Raw genomic sequence first — 26,898 nt, forward strand, 5'->3', positions numbered from 1 at the left:
AGATGAAGGAATTGAGGCCACAGAGTTGAATACAGTTTCACAATAAATAATATTCTAGTTAAAAATGCCACAATTCTTCTGGTCACTGGATACAAGATGCCTTCCATTAGAGTATGATGCTATTTCTTTACCTCTCTGTGAACTCTGATAAAAAGTCTCTTTGTTTACTCTTTATCATCGTTTTTTTAGTTCACAGATGATTTCAATGCACAAGTAATTTCTATGCTAGATGTTCTGTCAGAGGCTTCAAAATGGCCATAATCTTGCTCTTATTAAGGTATATATGTATCTTCTCATAGACACATAGTATATGTAGATAATATTTATGAATAGATAGCTATTTTTAAGTCACATGTTTTCCTGTGTGTATTATCACATACAACTTTATTCCTTACAAATTGTATTTGCGGGATTGCAAATTACTGCCAGGAAAATTTGTCTATAATCTTAAGGAGAGTTCAGCATCTAAACTTTTTATTTAGGAGAGTTAATATTAATATGTTTGTAATTTATAAACTAGTTTGGAATATTGGTCTAAAAGAATTTCAGTTTAAAGAATTTGACAACCATAAAAAGGGTTGCTTAAATGATTAGAAATTTCAATAAAAACACCTATTTTAGCATATAATTTAATCATTTATAAGCTAGAGAATTCAGTTTAGTTAATCATTGATATGACGTTTTTGTTCAAAAAAAGTGTATAGTATTTTTAACTTTTTTTTAAAAAAATCTATCTCATAAGGCAGGTAGGACATATATTACATCTATTTTGAAAAGGAATCTGGGATTCAGATTAACTGAGCAATTTATCTGAAGTGGCACAGTGACTGGGCACAGAAGGGTTGAAAAGAGAGTATCAGAGATCAAACTTACCACTTTTCCAAATTTAGTATGCCTTTCCATTCCACTATTCTTTCTCATTCCTTTGACATTGGAGTACAGTGTAAAGAAAGGAGATGTAGTCTTCATTTACAACACCAAGGGCACAGGCAATGACTCAAGCAATAGTTACAGTATCCCTCTAATACATAATTCAAGAAGAAATTTGTTGTAGAGTTAAGAAAAAGGGTAACTGGTTTTGCTGAAAGATCTTTTATGTCAAAGCAGCAGGACAATATAATGATGAGAGTTTTGATATCAGTACTCTGATGGCATGAGCATTCTCACCAAAAAGAAAATTAAATGAAAACAGAACTAGAATCGCTTTGAATTAAACATGTAAGAAAACTGAAGATGTGATGAGTTACCTACATGGGAGTATGAAATCCGCAATTTGCTTAGGGAGTGGAAAGCCGTTCTGACAATATGGCTCTTTAACAGAGCTGAAAGAATCCAAAAGTGTGACTGTAGAAATGACAAATTGTTTGTAACCCGACGCAGAAAATTGGGAATAAAAGTAGCACTTAGGAAAAAAAAAAGTCCAGTGGAGGTTAGTCATGCAGTGGGGAGCACTGAATCAGTCATATCCAAGTTTCCATCCTAGCTCCATTAATTGCTAGATGGATGAGATTGGATAAGTCTCAAGATTCCATTTCCAATGGAACTTGTAATACCAGCTTCAGAAGATGAGATGAGGATTATGTAAGAGAAATTCCTATCAAAGTTGCTGTCACACTGCCACTACTTGCAGCCCATAAATGGCTGTGATTTTTTTTTTTTCATTATCAACACCATCACTACCATTGCCATCACCACCACCACCGTCAGCATCATCGTCTAGTATGGGTAACGTCTACAAAGTTATCACTCATCTTCCAAGGTAGAAAGAAAAGTTAAATTCAGACATATACACATGAGTAAGAATACACCTCTTCACTTCCTCATTCATAAGATGGATCATCTATTTCTTAATGAATCATGATTACTAAAACTTTTAAGAAGAGGACCATATTATTCTTATAAGGCAGAGCCAAAACATAGGTCTTTGTTTCTTTCCAAATTAAGAGTTTTCATCAGACATCTTAATTACCCATAGTCCTTCTCATACATTTTGTTATATTTTTAATATTTAATATTCTGTATTTAAGATTTAACCAAGTTTTCCTAAGACATTATTCAACCTGTTGCAAATAATTTTGTTTCTTTTTTACTTAATCATCTATCTGCCTTTCTTTAGCAGTCATGGCTTCTTTCCTCAGCATACCTGCAGCACACATCAAACCCTAAGATACTAAAAACCCTGTCGCAGTTCTGAGTTCACAGTTATAACTAACCCATGATCCCTGCTTCCAACTAATTATAATCTAACAAAGAAACATCTTTGGAAAAATAATTCCAATAGATGGGAAAATGCTTCATCACAGATGAATGTTTTGTCAGCCCCTCAGGGTGTCTTGCCTGGGAGTAGTTTAGAAAAAGCTTTCAAAATAAGGTGACCTTGAGTGTTAGGAGCAAGTGAAATTTCACACTAGTGGTTGATTGTTATTTTCTTCCTTTTGTGTCTTTTTTCATTTTTTTTAAAGTATATTTTCTTATAATTATAAAAGTCATATGTGCAAGGAATTAGAAAAATAAAGCAAAACAGCTAAAAGAAAAATAAATAGCAACCGTGAATTCTCTTCTTATCCTTCACCTCTCTACCCTGTTTTTTTTGTCTTTGCTTTTCTCTTCCCTTTGATTTTCTCTGTCTTTTTCCTCGTCCTCTTTCTTTTCATTTACTTCTACTCTCTCTATTTTTTCTTTTTCCATTTCTTCTCTCTCTTTTTCTTTCCTTTCTGTGAGATATTTTTAGGTTTCTCTATATCCTTGAAAGTCTCAAGAAGAGAACTATCACCTTTTGGCTTTCAGTAGACGCTTTCATTCTGAGGATTAATGTGTTTCTTCAGTTCAAAAAACGTCTCTTACACTATTATTTCATTTTGTGTGTGTGTGATAAAGAAAACATTTATTTGAAATTGACCAAATGCACAATGCTTTAAGTGAACTTGCATTTAATACATTTTATTACTTTTTAAATAAAACCTGAGCTCATTATTAGATTTTCTAAATGGTATCTCTCTGTACTTACACATACAGTTGTCTGAAATCATGCTTATCAAATATAAAAATTTTTACTTTAATTTTCAATTTTATTTTGATATTCTTTACCTTTATTATTCTTTATCCTCTCTCATGTTGTTGTTATTATTATTACTATTATTATTTTGCATTGAGCTTCCAATAGATAATAAAAACTCAAAATCTGTCTTTCTTGTTAACTTCTTGTTACTTAGGCCTAGTTGTTCTTCTACTGAATTCCTTCCTGGGAACCCCTTTGCTCATTTATAGGGGATGAACTCATTTTGAATTTTAAGAATGTTTTCTTATAATCTGGTTCTTCCTTTGGCTTCCTGACCTGTGTTTCCTTCATGAATGCACTAGTGCACTGAATCACTTTTAGCTAATTATTTTAAAATAAATATAGGAAGAAGTCTCACTTCTGTTGACGTGCAAATAGGGTATTTCACCTGAAAGGCTTTTAGTTAAAGTAAATGATTGCCATTTGCCTTCTGCCCCCCACCATCACATCCACAATCATACCCACCACCACTGGCACTATTTGCAAAGTGGTTGTTTTTCTCTCTTCCTGGAGACTAGCATCATTTTGTCTTCCTTGGTGTGTTCCTCCTGGAACAACAGTCGTCCTTTAAAACATACTGTCTTTGTTTCTCTGTGTTACCTTCAGATCTGCTCTGCTTCTCTCTTATATGTATCTTGTCAGGGTCTTCCCAAGGTAAAAAGGCTCGCACTGTTTTAATATTCGCTTTTGGTTAAAAAATGCTTATTCTCACATATACAAAATATACAAAAGGAATATATATATATATATATTTGGCATTAGAAATCAATCATAGTTATTATGATAAGAAAGCAAATAAAAGAAGTATGAATTATAAAAAATCAGCCTATCTAATTTCCGCCTTTGGGAGCGCTTGATTAATAAAGACTATTTCATAGACTTTCTTGAGCACAGCACTATTATAAGAATTTAAAGGGTGGGTACAGCTTTCCTTTACATTACTGATATATATATTACTTTACTTAGTTTATGAAGACAACTGAAAGAGCACTGTTTACAAGTAATGGCTTTTTTTCCCTAGGATATATGTATCATCTATTTTCTTTACAACATATTGATCAAGAACACATTACATTGCCTCTACTGGATAACACTTTATTTGTGAATAAACAAAAAAAAAATAAACGTATTCTCAAATTAGGTAGTCAAATTTTTATCTCACGGCACAGAAGTATAGGCAGAGCACAATTAGGGATCTTATTCCCAGAAAAATCTATAGGATAATGAGCACATCATTTTAATTTCCTAAAACATACCTTAAATAAACCACAAAGAGGAGCTTTAAAGCGTGATGTCTGGTTTCTACTGTCACAGTTTCTGATTTAATTGTTCTAGAGCTTAGTGCAGGTGTTAGAATTGCGAGAAAAAAAAAATCCTCAGATGAGGTAAAGATGAAAACCACTGTCAAACACTCAGAAAATGAGAAAGAGAGAGAGATGAGACTGGTTGGGCTGAAGAGTCAGCGGAAGCTTCAGTGGAGAACGATACCTTGAACAGGAGTTAGAAGGATGACTTTGATAAAAAAAACAGATATAAAAGAATATTTTCCAGTTGAGTTCAGCAAAGTTAAAGTCTTCTAGTTTTTGGATGGATTACTGTATTAATCTGCTCAGACTGCCAAAACAAAATACCATACTCTGGGTATCTTAAGCAATAGAAATTTTATTTTCTTAGTGTTCTAGAAGCTAGAAGTTCATGACAATGTGCCAGGAGAGGGAGAGAAAAAGAGAGGGAGAGAGGGTGGGAGGGAGGGAGAGAGACAGATACAGAGAGGGAGGGAGCGAGAGAGAGGAGAAAGCTCTTTTAAGGGCACTAATCTTATCAGATTAGGGTCTCACTCTTATGACCTATCTAACTTACTTCCTTACTGGCTCATTTTCCAAATATAGTCACACTGGGAGATAAGACTTCAATATTTTGGAGGAACACAAACATTCAGTCGAGAACAATTACCGAAAAGGAATGTGTGATAACTTGTGCTGATTCTTTTCCTTCTCTTATTTTCTTATCCTTCCTATTACCTTAATTACCAATATTTTTTTTGGGGGGGGGTTCTCTCTTTTTTTTTCTTTTCTCCAAATAATTATTGAACATTTACTCTGGTACAGGTGTTCTAGGAACTCTACAATTAATATGCAGGATTTTATTGCACTCGAGGTTTTTACTCTGTAGCAGTGAAATATACTGAGGCGTAATCTCTACAGCACAGCCTCACCTGTGTCTCCTGGGAGCCTCTCTGAGCATCACATCCACAGAGCAGAGCAATATCTTTTCTTCTTTCTTAATAGCAAAATCCAATGACTAGATCATGTTTTAATTATAAAGCTTGCTTATGCATGGGGGCCTCTATCTCTATGTGTGTTATTGGCTTTAGGATGGTAATTTCAGGAATGGAAATTGGTCTTAAAGTACTGATAGGACCAACATGTGGCTCCACTGAGGCATTTTTTCAGAACATCAGGTCCCCAATTCAAGGGACCCTCAGTAATGGGAGGGGTGATTCAAAGTAATCATTCACTGGCCGAGGGCAAGACAATTCTCTGAGACTCTGAGAATCAGAGCTCAAGAGAGCAAATAACACCTGTTAGATTATCAAATACAAATTATTAAATTTAGAGTACAGATTCCGGTGCTAGATATGGGAAGCGGCACATATGAAGATAATCATGTTCATTAGTGATGAAGTCAGGATAGTAAGCTGGGGATTCTAGTATTCAATCCTATGCTGCTTGACTACATTAAGAGATTTTGTGATTGAAATTAAACACACGCACACACACACACACACACACACACTTATTAAATTCTTAAAAGAAAGGGAAAAAAGAGGGACAGAAGAGAATGTTGAACAGTCATGCACATATTAAGTTTACGAGTGACCGGAAACAGAACAGAGTATCGATTTGAGAAAACCATTTCCATCACCCTTAAATACTACCTTTTGCTTTTATAAAAATCATCCATGGTGGTGACTGAAAACAAAAACAAAAACAAAAACAAAAAAGCTGTGTTCTGCCCACATCATCTAAAAGAAAATCAAGACTATACAGTGAGAGAAAGAGAAACAGAAATATTTTTAGTGGGGTTTTAATTTAGTTTCTTAGCTCCTTGAGAAGGCTGATCCTCATTAGCTCTGTGTGCTCAGGTGATTTGGGAAAGCCCAACAGCTCTAGTTGTCAACAGCCACAGTCCCATTTCCTTGGTTAATGAGGCAAATCCCCTTATATAACATGAGCACTTGAGACCACAAACTTTCCTTTAACCATCTGACTATAACTTCGACAGCAAGTGCCAAATACAGTCATTCCAGAATTAACTAAGGGTTAAATATCCTAAATCAAGGCTCTTCTCTCTTACTTAAGCATTAAAAAAAAAAAAAAATGGCAACATGACCACCCCCCTTTTTGGGGGCTGAATTATCCATGTAATTGCCTCAATTCTTCACATCATGAGTGTGAAATATTACCTTGTAATTCTTCCATTAACTTGTCTTATTGCTGAACTAACATTCAAATACTTCTTAAAGTATAAGGTAGACAGTATGGCATTAGCAGGTTAAATTAAAATGCAATTAAAAGAGTAATAATTCCCATTCTGTCAGGAATAGTGTAATAGAGATGGTACTATTTGAGAGCATTAATTTTTAAGAGAATTAAAAAAGAAAGACTTACTTCTGCAGCAATCCTACTGCATTAGTCTTTACCACATTGCTAAATATTGCTTTAGCTTTTCACTTTAATAGTGGCAAACTCTGAGGTCTGACGTGAAATAGGCTATTTTATCTGAGATGGTTTAAGCTGGCCTAAGGAGTGACAGGAGAATATAGCAAGCAGTCAGTGCTAATGACAGCATACCATTTTTATAGACTAAAGGTCGAGCAATGAATTTCAATTATAGAGTGTCAGGATGCCCAAATGCAGGTACCTGATAACAAGTCAGAAGCTCACAGTTTCTGTAAGGCTTCTGTGGAATTTCAATAAAGCTCTTAGCCCTTAGCACAGCCTTTTTATGCTTTTTTTTTTCCTTTGCCAGAAGGGAAGAGATGTAATCTTTTCTGAGCAACTCCATCTATAGCACCCTTCAGCCATCATGTTGCAATAGCTAAATGAAGCATGCCTTTCTAACATATGGGCTTCCCCTGTGGCTCATTTTCCAACGTGTTTGGGAGTGACATAGAGTGTAGGCATAGATTTTCATCTGCGACGTTTAAATAGAGTTTTCCAAAAATGTATTATTAGCTCAGCAATAGTGAAGGCTTCATGATGACCTGATAAGGCCATTTTCCTGCCAAATATTTGAACAGGTTGCAAAGAAAAAAGTAATTGCAAGGGACCACACTACTCACTTGAAAATGAACAAGATTTATGCTCAAAGGTAGTAAATATCGCTGATTCTATTAAGTTCACCTCCTATATTGCTTGGGGGGAATGGTTAAGAAAGGCAGAATAGGAGCAATCAATGTATTTCATCTTTTTATGTTGAAACAAATGATAAATAGGTTGAGTTTACCATCCATTTCACTTAATATTTTTTATTATAACATGCCCAAAAGACATTTGATTTCCTTCTCCGAACTTGCTTTACCTGCAGTGTTTCTTCACCTGGTTGTAGGTGGCTCTTTCAGATGCTAATGACAAAACAATTCCATCTTGACTCACCTTTCCTCCCCACCCCCCTCATACCCCATAGACTGCCCATCCGGAAATCCCCTTGGCTCTGGTTTCAAAGAGTAACTACAACCAAATAATTCTTCCCCTCTGTGCTGCCACTATTGTGGTACCAACCAGCTTGTTTAGATGTATGGATTTCTCCAGTAACCAAGACACATGCCTCTCTGCTCCTACTCTTCCCCAATTCTACCTCTGGTCTCTTTTTAACATAGCAAACCAAATGATCCTTTGAATGCTGTGCTTTGAATAAAAGATCAACAAAAGACTTTTTGAACATATGTACAAAAGAGAGAGAGCGAGACAGAGAGAGAGAGAGAGAGGGAGGAGAGAGAGAGAGAGAGAGAGAGAGAGAGAGAGAGAGAGAGAAAGAGAGAATGAGAAAGACTATAAAATTTACATTTCTTTTGCATCTTGAACTATTTATTTCAAACCACCCTAATTATCTCAATATATGAATTATCTGCATTTAATAATTTGATCCTGTTTTTTTTTTTTTTAACTGTCTTATGGTCCCCCCCCCCTCACCCCATAATGCTATGTATTTTGAATGAAAAAGTGCAGAGACTCTGAATGGTGTTATCTACTCCAAAGAACACTACATTTCTTTTCCAGCTGGTAGGCAGAGTGCCAGTTGGGTATTTTGATGCTATTCTGAGTTGGCTTTGGCTGTATTCAGGATGATCTATTTCAGTGTCCCCCTAACTCCTATAGTTGGTTGTGTCACCTCATCCTTTTCACATTAACAGGGTATAACTCCAGCGTCATCTTCTCAGCGACATGATTGTGGAAATCTCTGCCCAGTTCTTCAGCTCCCAGATGCTGTTTTAGTCTGGGTTTCTGGGCCTTGCCTTGTGCTTTGGACCTTTGGAATTGGCCATTTCTTCAAGGGAATATGACACACATAACTTTTTGGCTTACCTCTTTCCAATTCTCTAGGATTTTACCCGTTAATCCCAGTTCATCTAGCAACTCAGGACCCTATTCTTTGTTCAGTCAGCATCACTGAACTTTCTCTTTGGGTTCTACTTCATCCTTGCTGAGAGTTGGCATAAAGCCTTAGGGAAAAGATGGGTGAACATGGAGCTTCTGTTTGTGTATTTGTCTTTTCTCCAGGATTTCAGCCCCTCAGGTCTTGCCTGCAGTGGTTATTCTCTTATGTGTTCAGGTAGGTTTGTTTTAAAATTGAATTATATCCAGTATACATAGTTAATTCCAGTGATAAGACTGGTCCAATTCAAGTTACTTCTTCATGATCAGCCCCGGACAAACAATTTTTCCTAATTTTATTCTCCTAGATGTTAATAATTTTTGCCTCTCTATTCCAATGGCTTTTACTATTCATGCCCTCCTGTTCTTCTCCCACCCTAATTTAGAATCTGTGCTTATCTAAGAAGTTGGAGATCAAATCTGTTTTACAGACTCTCAGTATTTTAGTTGGTTATATCTCTCCACCTTATTAACTTTAAGTACAGACCTTATGGACATCACATAACGGTTTGCAATTTACAGTAAATTAAAGGGTATTGAGAATAAAATGTGAGCTTTGCTTTAAATTTATGAGAAAAAAATGCTAAAACTGTTTTCATCTACTGATTTTTCTTCCTTATTTGAAGCCTTTGAGATGATAGTAAGAACATGGAAAGTATTAGAAATCTATAATATATAGGCCAAGGAAGTTTAAAATATCCACAGACACGAATCTTCTGAACTGATATCTCTAAATCTAACTCCATGAATATATTTTCTGTTAAACTTATTTCAACAATATTAGTTTATTTTCAGATAAGCAACTTAAGGTATAGCATAACAAAACAAAGACTAATAATCTCTTCATCTCCATGCTGTCCTTGATTTTTCATTTCCGCATTTTAAAAAGTATCTTATATGGAATTCTGTCTGCTACCTCATCTCTTCCATGTTACTTCTGCACATTTTTTGTATCTAACACCTATTGGAAGTCCAATAGCAAAGTAAAACCAGTCTCACATTGTGTCATCAATTTGCATGTATTTCTAATTTCATCAGAATTTCAATGTTTTGAATCTCATTCTTAATAATATTTCTTCATGTTCCAAAAAGCAGTTTACATATATGTCTACTAATAGTTTCAAAAGCTATTTATCTGCCATGTTTTCTATATTATTCTGGCTTTTAAAAACTCAAAGTCCTACTCTGTGTTCAAATAAAACGTCGATTCTCAGTCTAAATTTCTGGTGTAAATACTTCCCAATTCTTTCCAAATTATTACATAACATTTCTTCTTTAATACTTATTCAGTATTTGCACTAATAATGAGTTTTAATGAGAATTTAATTCATGATAGCTTTTGTGAGCTAAAGTATATGTAACAATAAATAAGTGAAAAAATGAATAATTTAAAGCTTTGGAATTCCAAAGAACTTGAAAATTTTGTTATAGAACATTTTACTTGATTTTGTGGATGGTCAAATACAAATGGTGCCCATTTTATGCAGCTCTGATCTTGTGCAGAAACGAAATAGTCATTGGGGAATATTATACACAAAATAATTATTAACTAGTGGCTCTTGCTTTTCCCCCAGTCTCTGCCTGACTTGGTTATTCATATTTTCCTTTGCAATTTGTCTTGCTTTATGTCCCCTGGAAACTGGTATTTTGTTCTTTCATTTTCATAATTGCAATCTAGCTTGCACAGTTCCCAAAATGCATGCTTGTAAACTGTGTGTACACATCTGTTTTAAAAGTTTCAGTATTTTCAATCTTAAATAATTTCTATTAGTTTATTCTACTTTATTCTCTATTTTATTCTACTTTGTTCATTCTAAATGTTCTCAGGAAAAGTGGTCCTTAGGCTTAAACATCTTCAATAAATAATCTTAGGCATATAGAACATTTAAGTGTTTGTTTTTAATGTCATATAATCCAAGTTCATCAGTTCAGGTGGTATCGTTCTTTGAAAGAATCATTGCAAGGTGAGATAAAAAGCTGTACTCTAAATGATCTGATATTTATCTTGGAAATTTGACAAATAAATTGACAATACAATTGGCATGGCTGGTATTGCTTGTATCTTGGATTTGAAAATTTGATTTTTTTTTTCCAAGGTCTTGCAAAAATATTGTGTGATAGTAGGTATGGTCGCCTAGATGTTCTAAACATATTTCTATGTATATGAGCCAATGCATAAGCCTCTTCATTAGTGGGGAATTTGAGTTAACATGTGTATCTGAGAAAGCCTGAAGTTTAACTGGAAGAATCCTTGCTATCTGCTACAAAAAAGGGGGAGATTTGCTGGAAACTTTACTATTTAATTCAAATAAAAATTTTCTGGCCTGTGGTGACTGAAAATTAAGGTGTCTTAACTATAACTCTCTAACTAAAATCCTATAATTAAAATTAGTGAAATTATTCCATCATGTTCTAGTCAGGATATACCATTTAAAAACTATATTGCTTTTTTTTTCTTTCTTATCATTTCTGGACACAGAACCTAGAAACCTAGTTCCAAACCCCTAAGACACACATACACACACACATGTTATAGGTACTTGGGCACAGATACGTTCACTATAAACTTATTTTTAAAAGTAAAACTTAAAAAGTTGAAATGAACTAAACTTTAACAGTAGGTAAATGGATAAATAAATCCTGTTTCTTGGGCATGATGGAATATTATTAGCTAATTAATGAATACATAATTGATTTATAAATTATGAAATTTGCATTAATAAAAATGTATATGAAATAGCAGGGTTATAGTTATATGTATATCTTTAGTACTGTACTAGATGACCTGGAGCAGAGGAGGTCAGTGGCCTCATCACCCATGAACAGTGTCAACACCCTGACTCTCCACTTGGCCTACCCTACGCCACCACCATGGAGAGAGAGAGGTGCCTCGTTACTGCCAGGTGGGAGTGGCAGTGTCAGCCTGTCACACAGTCTCCACTGACGCCTTGGGGGTGGAAGTTGTTATTGCTGGACTGGGATGGAAATACTGCCAATATTCTCAGATTTCTGTGTTGGGTTTTTTTTTCTTTTTTTTCTTTTCTTTTCTTTTGTGTGCATTGACATTTCCAGGTTACTAGCATCTTTAGCGTCATGTTTAGGGTACATGAGGCAAAAATAAAACCTAAAGAACTCATCATAATGTCATTCCTTAAGTCCTAAAATTCCTAGCCTGTTTGGCTTCTTCTTTCCACCTTTCAGAATCTTCTTTAAATTTGTTTTACATATAATAGCCAGGGTTTTGGTTATGCTTAATGAGAGAAATAGAGAAAAGTATATCTCCTCCATCTTCCTAGAATCAGAAGGTCAAGTAATTTACATTTGGGAGATGTCAGCATTACATATAAACCTTGGTAGCCAAACCAACACAATTCAATAACTTCATAAGTTCTTTTTTTTCTTAACATCAGTTATCTTTTAATTTCTGGATGAGATGATTAGATAGCATGAAATGTTGGCTAAAAGAAAAATAATGGGAATGACTGAGGGACAAAATAGTCTCTTGAATTACATTATCAAAATATTAGATAATTTAAAAGAAACATTAGAAAATTTATGTTTTTTTTTTCTATTAGGTGATAGGATATTTTATGGACTTACAACTATTTCTGGGGACTACCAGTTTAACGTGAATCTTGGGAGAAGATAATGAAAATACCTCTTTAACCTTCTCAAAACAATACCTGAAAAAATTCTGAGGAAAAAAAGGCAAGAAACTCTAGAATTTAACATTACATAAAAAAATTGAGAGAAACATTACTAAATCTGAGATGATTTTCTATTCGATGTAAATACAATGTAGATTAAGCAAAAAAGAAAGACCTTCTCTCTACATTTTGTCAGATTTTCAATATTTGATCAACATTAGGAGAGAAATAAAGGGACTTGTGTGAGACTAGCAGTTATTTATTGCCTAAAGAATAAGTAATCCTCATGAATAAATTGTTACAGGATGTAGTGGATATGGGAAACACTTTAAATCTTTATCTTTCTGGTTCTCTAGTAATTTGTGCTCTATAAATTCAGAGTGCCAGCAAGACTGGGTAGGAAGTTTTCTCCTCCATTCCCAAATGCAAGCAGAAAGAGGGGAATCTGCAGCTTGTGTCTATAGGCAAAAATTATTCATCCAGGTATATCTCTCCTCATTCAAGAGAGCTAAACAAAAATCCAACAAACAAAACCTGAGAATAAGGGACAAGGAAACCAATACTCAGAAGGTGAACATACTTTTGTACACTGGAACATACATTGGAAACCAAAAAAAAAAAAAAAAAAAAAAAAATTAGAATTGTGTCTGTCACTTTTAGGAGAAGACAAGGAGAAGAGAAATTCATAAAATTATCATACAACATTATAAGGAAATAATGGTCCAGAACAAAGGGCAATATGATCTTCTGGGTTAGGACAAAAAAGAATAATAACTTGAGCCATTTTTGCTCACCTTCCACTGAAATATTCATGTGATACAGATGAACAAGTGTATACTGCACCAGGACTGGAAGGTAGGAATATCACCAGTCACTGGAATGATTTTTTTCTAGTCACCAAATTACTTAATGGAACACTAAGAGATAATAGAGAGCTTAGGGGGAAAAATGGTAAAAGATCTGTATCATCTCCACTGTGCACCTGAACCTAAAGACTTACATAAAGTACTAATTTGAAGAAAGGAAACCATGGCCCAACTTGCAGAATTTGCTTTCCATAACAAACAAACCCACTTTACACACATACACCTGTTGCTTTCTGAAATGTAAAGGAGAGGGTAGGACGAGTCTCAGATAGGATTTCCCCAAAAATTGTACAATAGTAGTTGTAGTTTTTTGAGCACTATCTGGGCAAGAAAATTATTCCATGCAGACTTACACTGTCTCTTATACACAGACAATGAATCATAGAAAGTTGAGAGAAGTTCCTTCCTTGACCTAGAAAACCTCTATATTAAACATGACAACTAGATATCCAGGAAGCGGACTAGGTTTTGTGCATATGGAGCTGGGGAAAGATTATAATAGAGGCCTAGTGTGACCTGGGAGAAAGCCAGGCCACTCCACCCATTCTGCTTACAGGCTTCCAAAGCATAAGACAGCCGGTTCACTTAATTAAGGATGAATAACAAGGTAGGGAGGACAAGGAGATGAGGGACAGCATGAGACTTAACAATAAGCTTCTGCAATAAAAATGAAAGTAGTCTTTGAATTCATAAAAGACACATCTTTGAAGAAAATTTACAAACAGGAATAAATTGTGGAAAGTAAATTATTAACAAAGAGCATGGAAATAGTATTTTAATACTGAAATATTAGATTTTACTAGAGACCATGGGAGCATAAATGCTTTGACTTTATCCAGAAAAAGCACTGAAACCAATTAAATGTTACCTCTAAATAATTTACTTTCAGTGGAAGTCCATATTCAACCAATTCACAAACAATTTTAAGATTCCGCCCCATGAAATTGGACTATGGAATATAAAAATTCACATAATAATATCCGTTCAACACCTATGTATCGACTATTTTCAGACAGTGGTAGGCACTGATAAATCAACAGTAATCAGGATACAGTGCCTTTTAGAGGCAGAGTGGCGTAGATCTAAAACCTAGCACGCAGGAGTCTAAGTTTACATTATGGCTCAGCCATTTGCTTCGCCATTGTGACTAAGGAGAAATTATTTAACATGTTCATTAAATAACTTAGTTACTGGATCATCATTAAAATGTTAAGTAATTTACCCTTAGTTCTTCATTTGTAAAACAGGGATAATTTTACTTACAGTATTTAATTTATATTATGTCTATTTATGTCTAAATCTATATATCTATATATGGTTATCCATATATATGATTATCCATATTACATCATTGTACATTATCATGCTTGATTAGCTGTGTGTGTGATTGTATAATCATTTGTAAAATACAGATGTTTACATATGCTAATTTTCCATATGCATGTATATAAATGTATATGTATGTGTATAGATGCATATACATTTATATATGTTTGATGTATATTATATATGCATGAGGGAGGGAGGAAGGGAAGAAGGGAAAGAGAGAAATGGAGAAAGAGGGAGAGTGGGAAAGAGTGGGAGAGGGGTGGGGGAGAGAGGGAGAGAGATAAAGAGAAATGGAAAGAGAAAGGAGCTAAAGTAAATGATTGATTGGGACATCTTCGCAGAGTGTGTGGTTTTATATAGCACACTCATAATTAAGGAATGATAAATTGGAAATCTAGGACTCTCGAGGAAGAAGTAGTCGAATCATAAATGCCTAGAGCACAAAGAGCTGGGCTGGGGCAAATTCTGAACTGGTCCTTTCCCAATAGAAGATCCTTTATTATCTTTTCTAGTACTAATCCTAAATAGAAACTTTGTACATTTCTTTCTATATTGAAGCATATTTTCAGTTCAATGGTAGATTTTCAAATTCAATAAAGAGGTTTCTTTTTTTTTTTTTTACAGCAACTTCATGTTTTTACAGACAACTCTTAATTTTGAATTATCCACTTTTATCATGTTTAAGGTTAGTGCCAGATCTTCGAGATTCAAACGTTGCTGTAGGGGTGCTCTTTCCTTTAGGGGATCATTGGTCAGGAAGAAATGTCTACTTCTACTTCCAGCAGCCAGGACACGTATCATATAAATGTGAGAAGCTGAAGGAGTATGCTCAGATGGCAAAGAGGAATGAACTGGAGTGGGGAAGGGGGTACTCTAGGACCTATTTCATTTCCCAAATTGACAAAACACTATTTGAATCATCATTTTTCTTTCTTCCATCCATTCTCCCTTACTTGCTCTTACTCTTGCTTGAATTCAGCAGACATTCGTACATCGCTATGAAATAGCTAGAGCTGTATTAGATATGGCGGGTGATGGCAAGTATACTATCCACAATGGACTTGGTGGACGTAGAAATATGAATCAATTTCTCTATAACTATGTAATAAATTCAGTAAGAGAGTAGTTTTCACCTTCTTACCTTGAGAATCTGTTACCTTTCCCCAACATCACATAGTCTAGGCTCTTCTTTGAGGCACTGCTATTACATCATCCATAGAATTTGTCCTTTGAAACTTCTGTATTTTGCCTAATTACCACTATGATTCTTCGTTGTTCTAAACAAAATCGAGGCTGTTTTTTTGTGACTATTAAGAAGTTAGTGTTTTATAACAGAATAGTACTTCAATCCTTCTGCATTTTAAAGTCCCAGTTCATCTTTTTCACTGTTCTCTGTTGAGCAAGGTTATGCAATGCTAATGAATTGTAATATATTAAGTCAAGATATAGTTAAGATGGGAGATGAAGGAGAAGACATAGAACATGAAGCATCGGGATTACTTATTTCTATGTATGTCCTTAGGCAGGTCAGAAAGTTTCTCTAGATTTCTATTTCTTCATTTGTAAAATAAGGGCAACGAACACTTTCTCTGTCTTTCCCTTGGATATTAATTGAGAAAAACTTTTGATAATATAACATATCACATCCCCAGTCTCTAACAATGGTGACTGTTACTGCATGTATTTTTTAAATTATGCTGAATGAGTGAATACCTTGAAAATAATAAAATACTACATTGCATACAAATAATGAATAATTATTTACTTATTTAGAGCTTGTGTATGTAGTGATTCAGAATAACTGGAAAAATGGCTTCTCCTACCATCCTTTTCAGGCTTGGAAAGTAGATATTAAATCAGTTCAAGGGTAACAATTTTATTATTCAGTGAAGATTGAAACTCTGGGATCTGATATTCATGCATGGAGGTTTCCACACTAGCCAGGGGCAAGGCACCTTCATGCATCAAAATAATAAAACAATACTGACAATAATAAAGATGAATGGTATGATTTTGCATTGATAGACTTGTATTTTCAACTGTGAAAAGGTAGGAGATTTGAAGTGTAAGTCAATACTGCCTGAAAATTGTCAATAATGACATATCTAATTAAATAGGGAACAATTATACATACTTGTTCAGATGTATTAAATGTTTCTAAATGTTTTCCAAATGAATTGTAGGCATTGCTATCGCCTTGTGTATTATCGATAATTAACTGAGCTAGAAAAATTTTGATGTTCACATTTCATTTTTGATTTACTGTTTTGGACTCTGTGACAGCTAAATCTGTTCATGAGCACCCTGCAATAACCAATTGATTTCCATTATCAAATACTTGAACTTTAGAAAACACAATCTTATCAACTTTTAGCTGTCTAAAGAGGAACAGGATGTTACCCTGTAGTATTTAAAGATACCTGATGGAGAAACATGACTTACATAGGAAGATTCCGAATATCTTTTATTCTTTTCCTAGCTATACAGGCTTCCAGACAATTAACTAAGAACTTATTATATTACATATATATGCATCTTTTAAAAATTAAATTTATTGGGGTGACATGAGTTATTAAATTATGTAAGTTTCAAGTGAACAATTCAATAATACATCATCTGTATATTTACCTGTGTGTTCACCACTCAAAATCATATCTTCTGTTACTACTTATTTGACTCCCTCTATTCTTATCTTTTTAAAGGTAATATAAACTCAGTATCTCAATGTCTAAAATATGAAAGATACACAAAAGGGAAAAAATTACAATGCAAAAACCATCTTTATCAAACCGCTCCCCAGGTAACTACCATCGTAATGTTGGCCTATGCTTCTAGTTTTCTTTTCCCTCAATATATGTAGGTATGTACGGGATGAAAGAGGAGCTAAAAAATGGAGAATGGTTCATATTTCAAGTATCTTTTTTACAAATCATTTATTCACTTGTTCACTTGAGTATAGCTTGCACATTTTAATGTCATTATATCATTCTGATAAATATTTCAATGTTTTCAGGCTATATTATTATGTGTATACACCTCACTTTTTACATATTTATTTGCACAATGCCAGTAATATACATAATTGTGAACATTCCAATAATTCTAAGTATATAAGTCAAGTGAGCAATCATTTACCATGATTTTCAATAGGAAATGCAATTGGAAGTTAGATAAAGAAGGTAATCAAAACACATTACTCTTTTGATTTTTCTTAGAACATCCCACAGATCTCTCAGATCCATTCACTTTTCTCCATGAGTAAACAAAACTTTCTCCACCAATGCCAGCTACCACCGTTTAGTGCCTAGTCCACCCTACCAATCTCCAGACTTGTTTTCTTGCATTAATCTTCTTGAAACTCTCACACAATAGACATAACAAACTTAAAAACAAAGTTTTAACAAAATTTTTGGTAAGTCATCCCCCCTAGTTAAAACTCTTTATCTGCTGCCTTTGAAACACTTTTAGGATAAAGACTTAAGTCCTCATCATGGCCCATGGGCTCTGTGAGTTCTGGTCCGGCTCATGTCTCTAGCTTCATCACACATCTATCCACCCTTGCTCTTTCAACTTTAACCATGTCAGCCTTCTTTCAGTTCTCTTTTTATTTTTTTCCCAACAAACCCTATGTTACCCTGTCTCCAGGGCTTCATAGCTACTAGACCTCTGCCTCATTTCACCCCTGCTTTCCAACACATTTGTCTACTTAATTCTTAACCTGTCTTTGAGAAGCCACTTCAAAATTCCCTTCCTGAAGAAATCTTATCTCAGTCCAGATCAAGTACCTAATATATTCATATTCCTACCTTGCTATATTTCCACTTTAGGAATATATCTTAAACGATTTTGTGCAACCATTTTTGTGTGTTTATTATTGATCACAAACTTTCTTCCCAATGACAATGTAAACTCTATGATATTAGGGATCTCACTGATTTGAAGGCATTATGGCATTAATAGTGAAATACATGGTATACTATTAACAAGTGGGACTATTTTATTTCAAGACTATTTTCTACTGATAGAATAGATAAATATAAGTAGGTAGATAGGAACTTCCCCTATTCCTAAGAAATGTATTTCTACTGCAAGTAACCAATTTATTGGCAATGCAATCATCTCAAAAAAGAATAAAAGTGGCACAGGATATTTAAATTTAAAATGTTGAAATAAAAGGCCAAGTGATTTTAAATTATGTAGGCATTTGATTTTGGTGAACAAAGCACTGAGATATGCCACTCCTATGTTGTGCGATTTTGGGCAAAACACATCTGCACTGGGTGAGGAAGAGGAGGAGAGGAAACTAGCATTTACTGATGACCTCCTATGTGTGACAAATTTTCCAAAATGCTCTAAATTTGTTAGGGCATTTTATCTAAATTTATCCTTTGAACACCCTGAGTAACAATCTCTACCTTTACACATAAGAATCTGCAGCTCATTGATGCTGACTACCATTTCCAAAATTATATGGAGTATAAATGATAAAACTGGGTTGAAACTATGTGTATTTGACCTCAAAGCAGAAGATCCTTTTAATCATAAACTATGTGATCTAGTTGGAAATGATAACATCTTTCTCACAGGGTTGTTTTGAAATTTGAATGATTATATATTAGACCACAACAGTACTTGGCTATTGGTAGACAATTAGTCCATATTCGATGAAAATTGAATGTACAAATAAATGTACAGTCGATGGAATAATTTGAGTGTAATAAACACAAACTGCCATAACCCACTCTCTTCATATCCAAGCTTTATTCATCACAGAGACCTTCTTCAAAGATAGATCAGTTTCTTTCCTGGTAATGCTCATAAAAACTAATTTATATCCTTCTATAAGCACACTTGGCTAGAAGACTGAATCACTGAATACACACAGGGTAATTGTGGGGAAAAAAAACAACAACAAAATCTTGCATATCTAAGACATTGTTTCACACAACTAGTAATTAAGATCTACTAAGCTGTTCAGAGGCAGTAACCTTGAAATACATTTTGGCTCTGTATACTACAAAAGCAACATTTTATGATTGTTCATAAAAACATGCATGAGCTTAGAAGTTCCGGTTATTAAATGAATAAATAATGTGATGAGTGCACAGAAAAACAACAATCTGAATAATAAACAAGAGTTGTTTGGGTATTTCAGTGATTTATTTGTAACGATAACAGTTTAAATTAGATATTGGGATATTCATAATTATTGTATAAACTCTAGTTGAGTATTTTAGCTCTGTGCACTTAATATACTATACATTTTCGATGTAAGCCAATTTGTCTAATAAAATGATGAAAAAAATCTACCAGTTCAATGAAGCGGCTTTATAAAGACTGTAATTTAAAGACATTAGAGTATTAAGCAATCATTCCATGCTGTTTCTTGCCTGCATATTGAACAACATACACACAAACCTAACAATTCTGATGCTTCAGAACAGTTCTGAAAAAATTTAAAATCAAGCTAAAGATTCTTTCATCCAAGCACAATACTCCCCAGGTACAAAAGTCAGAACAATACAAAAGTCTAATTTGCATCTCTCATAATCAGATGTGCATTCAAAAGTGCAATTAACCTGACTTTGAATTGAACCCAAATGGTTATAAGTTAGTTAATATGTTGAGATTGAGCTTTCTTTATATTTAAAATTTTCTTTTGTTAGTATGAAAAACTTTAGTTATATTGCTTTGCATTTTTTTGAATTCCAATTTGCATTTCAGGCCAAGAACTTTAATATTTGAGCTTCAGGAATCAGACTCCTTTTCATGGGCAATATGTCAGACACTGGGAGGACGTAATCTTGTTTTGGAAAGATTGTTTGCATAAACCAATGACTTTTCCCAGAATATGACTTATCATATAAAAAAATGTTTATAATCTCACCGACAGGAATACAAAAGAAAAAAATCCGGTCAAAATATGTCTGTGTTCTCCAAGCCTGAAATGACTTATATCTTCACTGGGCTTACTTAATACTCTGGGTATGAAAAAAATTTTACCTCCAAGCCACCCAAATTAAGTTTTGGTTGTCTTTGTTTTCATGATTTCTCAAAGACATTGAGGAAAGAGCATGAGCAAGGAAACGTAAATAAAACTGGAAAGAGCAAAGTACTGAAAATCCAAGCATAAATCAAATGAATTGTGTTTATGAAATTTCCTACACATAAATATATGTTATGCATTAGCTTAGGAAGCAAATGAATGACCACTTATAATTATTTTCAGAATCACTTTAACTTAAGGTCTGGATTTAGGAGATGAGGGGCAACTGTGGGTAGGGCAATGAACTAATATATCTCTGGTCATCAAAGATCGTTCTCTGATTTTATAGCTGGTGAGTGAGATGCACCCAATGAAATGTATAGCTCTGTTCTTCAATATAATTCAATTCAACAAATGTTCATGAGCAATATATGTGTTCTGAAGATACATACCTTTTAGTTTCTCTCCCCTAAGGATGCTTGCACACTAATGGATGACACCTAGATGGCAGAAAATCAAATGACCACACACCTTCAACTCAGCCCACTGTTGTATTCACTACACCAGGTTACCTTTAGCAAATACATTTAAGAAAGCCACACTTGCAATGTCAAACAGTTTCGAAAGCCTCAAAACAGATGTCTTTCCTAAATACTCTATGTGAATGTGTCTCAAATTATAGTTTTATGTACTGGTGAATGCTCATTTGAAAGAAATTGTCTTCATATGCAAATGCCCAGAATAAATGTGCAAACAAATTTTAAAACATTCCCTGTTCATACCAAATAAAATAAATAGATTGCAGAATATTACAATATATGAATAAAGGTGGTAGAGTAGAGCAATATCATTTGGTTAAGGGGTACATAAACATATATACACGAGTTTGGATCAATAATTCTTAAAACAAATTCATGAATACTCAATCTGATAGGAATCTTTGAACTATCAACACAATGCCTCATACACATGACAGACACTTAAATGTTCACTTAAAGAAAGAAACATAAATAAATAGAAGGGTGTTTGGATGATGGATGATGCTATTGCTCAAGATGATCGTTATTTTTTGGAAGCTAGTTTTAGGACAGGTGAACTATTCCATTAATACTCTCATCACCCACACAGATTTATTATTTCTGAAATCCATGTGTAGTGGAGGAGAAGAAATTAGAAGTATCACAAGAAAGCAGCTACCTCTCACAGTAGGGTATCTCTTAATGATAACTCTTATCACTGGAGAGAAATGCGGGGGAAGGACTCAGGAAACCACAAATGAGAGAAAGTCAGGTACTAATGGAGTAATAGCTTCCCTGTGATCTTTTTTAGAAGATAATTCTCAGTTCTGTTGTCCCTTTTCCTTCACCCTACTCAAGGAGGAAAGTTATCAGAATCTCCCCCATCACAACTTTTTGACAGATGTCATCTGCAAAGCTCATTTCACTCTGAGGATCTGCATAAATTGTCCATTTAATAGCATTCCCATGTCCACAAAATCTGTAGCACTGATTCTGATACTAAATATAATGGCTGGAGCAAAAGGAAAACCATTGTGACTGCTGTATGCTCTGTTGAAAATACCTCTCTCTCTTAAAGACTGAACTGCGAGCATTAGCTGGCAAAGAAAATGAGATCTCTGCAATTATTTGTGTTGTTTATTTGCTTCAACTCAGACTCCTGGAAGCATCCCATCTAATTTTGAAGGTGGAAATACAATAACATCAGACAGAGAAACAGAATGATGTTGGGAAAAATAAACAAATAAAAGAAGTGGCCATAGAGAGTAAGCAAGAAAGAAAATATGAGAAAGTTATTTGAGGGCAAGGATTCTTTTGTATTCACTATTCTATCCACAAACTCTAGAGCAGGGTCTGACAAAGATCCCTTAAAATATTGGTTGATTCGCTTACAACAGAGCCTCTAACAAAGGAATTCATCAATTATTCAGTTATGAAATACAGATATTAAACAATTATAACTTCCTCTATGTGGTCCTATCTTGCTTTATTTGCAATTTGAATAAACACCTATTCATTAGATTATGGAGTGGTGATCTAAACATAGTTTACTCTGCAGGGTGCAAAAACTTCTCAACAAATTCTTTGGTTGTTATTAAACACTGGATTAAAAATATTTCATTCATTAATTACATATTAACTGAGAATCAAACAATATACCAGGTATTTTCTAGACACTAAGGATTGAAAAATGAATACTAAAACACAAGCTCTTCTTTGGAAGACACTAAAATCTATTACTCCTTATTATTAATAATAATAATTATTATTATCATTATTATTTATTAATTTTTAGGGAAGGGACCTCACTATTTCTAGAAGCTTTTGAAAAATCCTTCTTTTGGTACCTCCACTGGTAAAATAAAGAGTATCTTGTTTTACACAATAGTGCCTGAATGATTATCTAAACTACTATTGTTCAGGCAAAACACCACTCACTTTTACGAATATTTAAAATTACTCATTCAGAGCCAGGTTTGGCGTATTGGCTTTGCTGTCAAGTGTGGTCTCAATCCAGAATGAATACAAAATAGTAAGATAGAATTTCTTGTGTCTCATATAATGTGGGAGTAATAGCCAGTGACGAGTCCCTAAATATATTGAGTCATAGCTGCATTTTTGAAATATGTGTAAACTTCACTGAGGGAATTACTATGAAGGATTCTGCTCTTTGCATGCACAGATTCTGACCTAAATGCCAGAAACATCCCTGCGAAAATAGTGTTTTTTCTTCTTTTTCTTATATTTATCACCAAAGGAACTTAAATTTCTTGTGTATGCCAAAAACCTGCAAGGAGAGATGCTTTTAAGTGCTCTCTTTGTCCTTTTCATATTCATAAAATAAAAACATTTGAGTAATTTAGTTTTGTGTCTTGTATATATTAGCTCAAATATCATCTCTGGAGGCCTCTCCTGAATACAGATGGATATGTCCACCATTCTTCATCTTTGGTCACTCTACCTGGTATATTTTCTACCTTAACAGCATTTACACAAATATAATCACTTTAAAATAGTGACATTAGTTCACTTGTTCACTATCTTTGTCCCTGACTAGAATGTAAGCTTCATGAAAGCAGAAACTTTGCCTGTCTGAAGAGATTACTATATTCTGTTCCCAGATCCTAGAACAGAGCTTGGGACACAGAAAAGTCTTAATAAATATTTGGTGAATAAATAATTGAGTAAATAAGGTTTTTCTGTGCAGCAATTTCCTTTTTTTCTCTCATATCTAATATTTATTGGGAATTACTGTATCACTGTAAAATCAAATTAGTGGGTCTCAATGGCATATCTTTCCATTCTGAATAAAGCCATTTTCAAAACTTAAGCCAATGCCTACATAAGGCAATATAAATAATATTTTAAATGGTATATTCTCCAAAACACCAACCCCTGTCAAAATCAACAGAAAAGTTAAAAGCCACAGGCCAATTTCATTTTTGAATGCTAAACAAAAAATAACCTGATAGCATACTGAAACTAGTAATATAGTAATAGAGCAATGTACCATAACTGATTGAGGTTTAATTAAAAACTGTTAGAATTTTGTGATATTAGGGCAATTTATAATATAGTCATCTCAGCAGGCATTAAAAAGGCACTTAATAAATTTCAAAGGTCAATAGTCTGCTTTATTCTTAACTATGATAAATAGAAACATTTGTATTACAGCTGAAATAAAGTTATGGGTGTTCATGATAACCACCATGATTTAGCAGTACTTTAAAGGTATTGGATAATAAAATTAGAAAATAAAATAAGAGTGGCACATTTTGGAAAACAATAAGCATATTTATAGTCAATTTGGAAATTATATATGTGTGCATGTATGGGTGTGTGTGTGTGTATGTGTGTGTGTAATGATTATGGGGACTAAATATAGCAAATGAAAAGATGTCTAAATATTAAAAAAATGAGGTTGACTATAAGTCATAAAAAATGGTATTCTTATACACAAATAATGACTTGTTAAAATATAAATAAGAAGTAAAATCCTCATAATGATAAAGATCATTAATGCATAACTTATCAAGAATTGTCTAGGACCTTTAAGGAATAAGAGACATAAAGGACCATTTGAATATATAATCTTTATTTATAAGAATACTCAGTTTATATTTATAAATCGATATGTATATATAATGAGATTTCTTTAATTTCCTAACAATATTTGGAGGGAAAACATGAAAACTATTAATCTAAATCTAAAAGTATAATCTAAAAGACCAAGTCTGTGGAACTAATCAGAAAACAACAAGAAAGGATGAAGAGAATAAATTAAAGGGGTGGTAGCTCTTCTAAATATTTAAGTGTATAATAAAATATCAGTCAAAAAGCATGGTAATGACACAGATGGGCAGATCAAGAGAAGGTAATAAAGCCTGAAAAACAACTAGTATTTTTTGTGAAATTAGTGAGAAAAAGGCAATTTAATTAAGAGGGGGAAATAGAAATTATTCATAAATAATGTTAATATATCCTAAATCCTTGAGAGGAGAGTTAAAACCCTATGTCACTCCATCAAAATAAATTTCAGAGGCATCGGATAGTTAAATGAACAAACAAACTGGAAAAAGGCTTAGATAATTTTCTTTTTCTTTTTCTGCTACTGATAAGTTTTTCTACGCATATAATGAAACCAAGATACCATAAAGGTAAAAGTTAAATCAAAAATCATTAAAATCATTTTTAAAAAGTGAGTCATATGTCTTTACATTAAATGAGATACAGAAAAATAAAACACACATGACAGAAAGTTTTACTATTTATAATATAGAAAGTGCTCCTTCAAATACATAAATGACAATAAAAGATAACAAAATAAACTCAATAGAAAAAATAATGGAGTTAATGACAATATATAAATTCTGACTAATTTATCTATTTAGTCAGAAAAGTTCATAAATTCAGATTTTGGGCTTCCCCAACTCTACCCTGCATCAAACACATCATAGAAATGATATGGAAAGTATATAGAAGTATGAAAAGGCACTGTAATGTTGAAAAACACAATGAACATCTCCATAGAACAGACTAGAACTGTAAGGCAAGATGGCAAGCACGGCTAGAGTTGTAGTCCCGTGGTCCTGTCATGGCAGAGATTGTTGGCTCTTGTCAAGTAACAGGGAATAAAGTGACCCGCATATAGTTGGGCTGGAGCCAGACTTATGGCTTGAGACTGGAGGCTGGAATGGCAAATCTCTGACCCAGAACAGATGTTGACAAAGTCTAAGATTTGCTGCTGCTTTGGCTTATGTGACACAGAAAAGAACAAGGGGATGGAGAAGCACAGGCGGCTTCACAGCCAGCAGCTGAGGTCATACACAACAGGAAGAGTGGCAGAAATCATATATGTGTTGTCAAAGAGGGGTGGGAACTCCATGACTGTGAACTAAACGGTAGACTGCCTCAGAGGACTGGCAGTTGGGAGGCAGAGACAGACCTAGATAGACTCCTAGGAGATAATGAAAGAGAGAAGGTGGAATTGAGTCTCAGTCAAAGTAAGCCTGCAAGAACAAGAACAAAAGAATTAAAGCATATCAATATAAAGAATCACAAATATTAAGTCAGTAGACATATCTTTCAAAAAATTTAAAGTATTAGACTAATATAATTTAAAATCAATGAAATTCAAGATCTTCAGAGAAATAAAGAGGTAACAAATATTGATTTAAAAAACAGAACTAGAAATTACAAAAGAACAAGCAGATATGAAATAGACCCTAGCAAAAACCTATAAATGCTGAAGAGAGTAATGGAAATAAAAGACAAAATAATGTCAAGATAGCACACAATAAGAATAGAATGAATGAGCTGAAGAAAAAGTAGAACTGGCCCACTAGGCAGGGCTGAAATTAGGGACACATGGAAGAGAGATTGAGAGGTTCCTAAAGAATTCTATTGTTCTGGAAGAGGAGTGAGGAAATTAAAAATGTGAGATTTGAAAAGTTTATTTTATTTCAGAAATTTAGGAAAATGTGTGCTCGAAGTAAGCCTACACTCTGAGTAGAAGTGGGGTGGTACAATTTGGCATGCAACAAAAAGCATAGTAATAAAACTATAGATACATAGACAAAGTTAAAATGTAAAGACGTCAAAACAATGAAGCTGAAATAAGGAAATTTCTGAGAAGATAAAGAAGAGGAGGAAAAATCAAATAATGTAGATGCAATAGATCATTTCAAGAGATACAAAAAAAAAGTCAATAAAATTCAGTTAAAAGAGGCATTCATATTAAATCTTAGCAAACTAGGAAGAAATGTGTATTTCCTTAACATATTGAAAATATGAAAAACCTAAAACAAAGTTCATATGAATGGTAAAAAAAACTTTAG

Source organism: Rousettus aegyptiacus, unplaced genomic scaffold (genome assembly GCF_014176215.1).
Source record: "Rousettus aegyptiacus isolate mRouAeg1 unplaced genomic scaffold, mRouAeg1.p scaffold_m13_p_14, whole genome shotgun sequence".
Lineage (NCBI taxonomy): Eukaryota > Metazoa > Chordata > Mammalia > Chiroptera > Pteropodidae > Rousettus > Rousettus aegyptiacus.